We start from the raw sequence: 4,953 nt of genomic DNA on the forward strand, positions 1-4,953 counted from the left end.
TCTAGCTTCTCTTTTAAATTTTCTTGATGAATTTTGATGAAAAGGATGTGTTGCATGCTTAGTTTTAGGTCATTGTTGTTGATGGGATGTTGTTGATATTTTCAGAGATTTAAACTTGTTTATTTGAGTTAATTTGAGCTGGTTGTGAAGCATGATAGTTAGGTTGAGTAAAGCTAAGGTTTTTCAATGCAAAAGTTTAGTTTTCAAAGAGAAAATAGAGAATTTAGTTGCTGTGAGTATTGCATGAGTTTAAGTTTGTTTTCTGCAGTGTCTTTATGCATGCTTATGTAGTTCTAATCTAGTTTTGATCGTTGTAAGTGAGCTTTAGCCAAGTTTGAGTTTGAAACTCAATGCTTGGAGCTCTCATGGCACTTTTTGTTTCTGTGCAATCTGGGTGAGTTTGATGCTTTAGAATTGTTCTATAGGATGTTTAGAACAGGTCTGGAAGGTCTTGTGTGATTTGGGTTGGATTTGATTGAGTTGTAAATTTTTGAAAAGTTCTTGCGAGGAACCGGAATTCCGGTTGTGCAACCGAAATTCCGGATGAGGGTTCACGAATTCCCAGAACCGGAATTCCGGTTGCAGAACCGGTCTACCGGTTGGGGAATTTTCAGAAACCGTAGATTTCCTCGTTTTTATGTTATTTGGGGTATTGCCATGCTTGTTATCGATAAGGAAACTTTTAGTTCCTAGTTTAAGTCCCAGGGAAGTCATTTAGCGTATCACTTATAGTGTTGTGATTTTTATGGTTTAGGAGCCTGTAATCCGCCGCGGAGATAGTACCAGTCAGGTTGGCCGGCACACCTGAATTCGGAATCCAGGTAAGATTAGTATAACAGTATGCATATGTAGATTACATGTTTAGCGTGAATGTAGGAAGCCTGTTAGATTACATTAGATATGTATGTTGGCTTCGAACAATCCAACTATGTCACGTCGGTACAGGCTGGAGTATGACCAGTAGCCAGAGTATGACCGGTTCGACTGATTAGGCTGACACTGTATCACGTCGGTACAGGCTGGAGTATGACCAGCAGCCGGAGTATGACCGGTTCGACCGATTAGGCTGATACTTAGGTTGGTGGTTCCGTACTATTTGACGTATCACGTCGGTACAGGCTGGAGTATGACCAGCAGCCGGAGTATGACCGGTTCGACCGATTAGGCTGATACTGTAACACGTCGGTACAGGCTGGAGTATGACCAGCAGCCAGAGTATGACTGGTTCGACCGATCAGGCTGTTACTTGTCAATAGTACTGTCCCTATGAATGTTCAGAACTCAGTACCGTGTTGGACACGGAAGTTAAGGGTACTCAGTATCGTGTTGGACACGGCAGTTAGGGTTATGGTCAGGGGTATGGGCGTCTGATCATGAGTATTATTATGCTTTTCTTACTGAGTCTGTCGACTCACTGTGCTATGTTTATGTGTAGGTAAGGGAAAGGCTAGAGCTGATGGACCGTGAACGAGCCTATGAAGATTGTACATGTCGGGGCGGTTAGGCCTGGAGTGTACGATCATCAGGACAGCGAGGCTATTTTTGTAACTAGTCGCTAGGCGACAAATATTTTGTATAGACAGTAAACTTTTGTAAATGGTTTTGCAATCGGGATCCCGAGTATTTTGTATAAATATTTTACAAGTTTAATTAAAAAGCAAAAAATTTTAATTAATCACATTTTCCATAAACCTCGTTGATTAGCTACGAGCTGCACAGCATGTTTAAAAATCACGTAATACACCTATGCTAGTTAGGGTGTTACAATTTGGTATCAGAGCTGCCAGGTTGTCTTTCGAAGATCGTCACGACATGTACAATCATCATCAACAGTTAGCTCGTTCCAGGGTTCAGTAAGCCTTTATTGCTTTAGTAGTTTATTTAATTTTTATGAAATAAGAAAAGCTTGATAGGAAGCATGTTAGTAGCCTAATAGTAGAATAGGCGCATGTTTCGTTTTAATTTCCAAATTAAGCGGCATTAGTAAGCTTTCCTTGAATACGACTTGATATGCCAACTCTTGGTTTCGCAGGCGGTTCCGACTAGATGGATGCCAGGCGGACTACCAGGAGCCAGGGCAATTCACTGGGGTCGAATCAAGGTCAGGGAGCTCAGTTTCCCCCGCCAGCTAGGGGCCGAGGTAGAGGTCCTAGGGGCAGGGCTCGTGGTCGGGGTGATGAGAACCCGCCACAGGCTGCCCAGGCTCCTCAAGCCGATCAGGGAGCCCAGAATCGGGAGGTTAGGTTTGCTGAAATGCAAGCCAGGATTGAAGAGCAAGACCTCGAGATAAAGAGATTCAGGCAACAGGGGGCTCCTGCAGTGCCTGTGCCAGTAGTTCCAGTGGAACCCGCCCCTGCTGCTCAGGCCGAATTGGTTGTGGCGGCCAACACATTGGAACCTTTGTATGAACGGTTCCGGAAGCAAGCACCTCCGGTCTTTCTGGGAGGTCCAGATGTGATGAAGGCCGAGCAGTGGCTAACGGTGATCACCAAAATTCTGAACTTTATGGGTGTCACCGGTAATGACAGAGTGGTGTGTGCCACTTTCCAATTCCAGGAAGACGCTCTTGTCTGGTGAGACATGGTGTCTCAGATCCATGACGTCACCACCATGACCTGGGAAAGGTTCCAGGAACTCTTCAACGCCAATTATTATAACGAGGCGGTCAGAAGCGCCAAGAGGAAAGAGTTTGCCCACCTGACCGAGCGGGAGAATATGAGTGTGACAGAGTATACTACTCAGTTCGACCGGTTGGCGACGTTAGCCTCGGGAATAGTGCCAATCGACTTCAGCAAGAAAGAGAAGTACTTGGACGGGTTAAATGCGAAGATTAAACATGACTTGATGATCACCACTTACGACAAGACCACCTATGCTGAGATGGTGGAGAAGGCACTGCGAGCTGAGGGCGCAGTTGGGTGTATGTCGGAGTCAGCTAGTACTCCGGCGAGTGGCGGGGCTCCTACCCCTCCTGCATCAGGCTTTAGCAGGGGGAGTAGTGGTTCGGCCATGGACCAGAACAGGAGAGCATCCACTGCATCCGGAGGCTCGAGTCAGAACAAGAGGTTCCGAGGGAACCAGAATAGAGGTAGTCGTCCTGGTGGTACAGAGACCCGGTTCTCCTATCCCGAGTGCTCTAGCTGCAAAAGGCACCATCGGGGTGAATGCAAAGGTTAGGGATGCTTTCACTGTGGCATGCCCGCACACTTCAAGAGGGATTGTCCCCAGCTCTGCTCAAAGGCACCAAGGGCTCCGGCGATACCCACTCCAGCTAGGGTGTTCGCCATCACCCAGGCTGATGCAGATGCCAGCCCCTCAGCTGTAACAGGTCAGGTTTCTGTTAATAACTTGTATTACTCAGTACTGTTTGATTCTGGGGCTACACATTCTTATGTGGCAGCCAGAGTCTTTAGTAAATTGGATAGACCGTACGATAGATATGAATCAGGGTTTGGAACCCTATTACCTGGCGGAGAGTTAGCTATCTCCAAAAGGTGGATTAGGTCCATGCTGATCAGAATGGATGGTAGATAGTTAAGTGTTGATTTGATAGAGATGAGCCTAGTAGAGTTCCATATTATTTTAGGAATGGATTTCCTATCTAAATATTCGGCGAGTATTGATTGCAAAAGGAAGATGGTGATCTTCCAACCGGAAAGTGCAGAACCTTTTGTGTTTGTTGGTTCGGTTCGGGGATCTTGGATTCCGATGATTTCGGCCATGTCAGCTAGAGAATTATTGCATGGCGGTTGTTTAGGGTTTCTGGCCGTGGTGGTGGACACCACTCGGCCAGATACCATTCGGCCAGAGGACATCAAGGTGGTTCAGGAATTTTTAGATGTTTTTCCCGAAGAACTTCCAAGGTTACCACCTCAGCGGGAGATTGACTTCGTGATAGATTTGGAACCAGGGGTGGAACCGGTTTCCAAAGCCCCATATAGAATGGCTCCAGCTGAACTTAAGGAATTAAAGATTCAGCTCCAAGGGTTGCTTGACATAGGGTTTATCCAGCCTAGTGTGTCACCCTGGGGAGCCCCGGTTTTATTCGTCAAGAAGAAAGATGGAACTATGAGGATGTGCATCGATTACAGAGAATTGAACAAGCTGACAGTGAAGAATAAATATCCATTACCTAGGATCGATGATTTGTTCGATCAGCTTCAGGGGAAGACGGTCTTTTCTAAGATTGATCTTCGTTCGGGTTATCATCAGTTGAAAATCCGAGAGGACGACATTCCAAAGACGGCTTTCCGCACTAGGTATGGACATTATGAATTCCTGGTTATGTCGTTCGGACTAACCAATGCTCCTGCTGCATTCATGGATTTGATGAATAGAGTATTCAAGTATTTCCTCGATATCTGTGTGATTGTGTTTATCGATGACATCCTTGTGTACTCTCAGTCAGAAGAGGAGCATGAGTTACATCTTCTGATGGTACTGCAACGGCTTCGGGAACACAAGCTTTATGCCAAGTTCAAGAAATGTGAATTCTGGCTATCTCAGGTGTCCTTCTGACGGCACATCGTCAGCAAAGATGGGATCAAGGTGGATCCCGGGAAGATAGAATCCGTCAGGGATTGGCCGAGACCGAAGATAGTGACAGAGATCAGAAGCTTCTTGGGTCTAGCTGGGTATTACTGTAGGTTCGTGGAAGGGTTCTCAAAAATTTCAATGTCCTTAACCGAACTTACAAAGAAGAATCAGCGATTTGTCTGGTCAGACAAGTGCAAAGCTAGTTTTTCAGGAGCTGAAGCAGAGGTTGATTACTGCTCCAGTACTAGCTTTGCCTTCGGACAACGAGAAGTTCGTAGTTTATTGCGATGCATCCAGACAGGATCTGGGGTGTGTGCTGATGCAAGCCGATGGGGTCATCGCTTATGCTTCCCGACAGTTAAAGGATTATGAACGGCGATACCCGACTCATGATCTAGAGTTGGCCGCAGTGGTTTT

Source organism: Cannabis sativa, chromosome 6 (assembly GCF_029168945.1).
Source record: "Cannabis sativa cultivar Pink pepper isolate KNU-18-1 chromosome 6, ASM2916894v1, whole genome shotgun sequence".
Taxonomy (NCBI): domain Eukaryota; kingdom Viridiplantae; phylum Streptophyta; class Magnoliopsida; order Rosales; family Cannabaceae; genus Cannabis; species Cannabis sativa.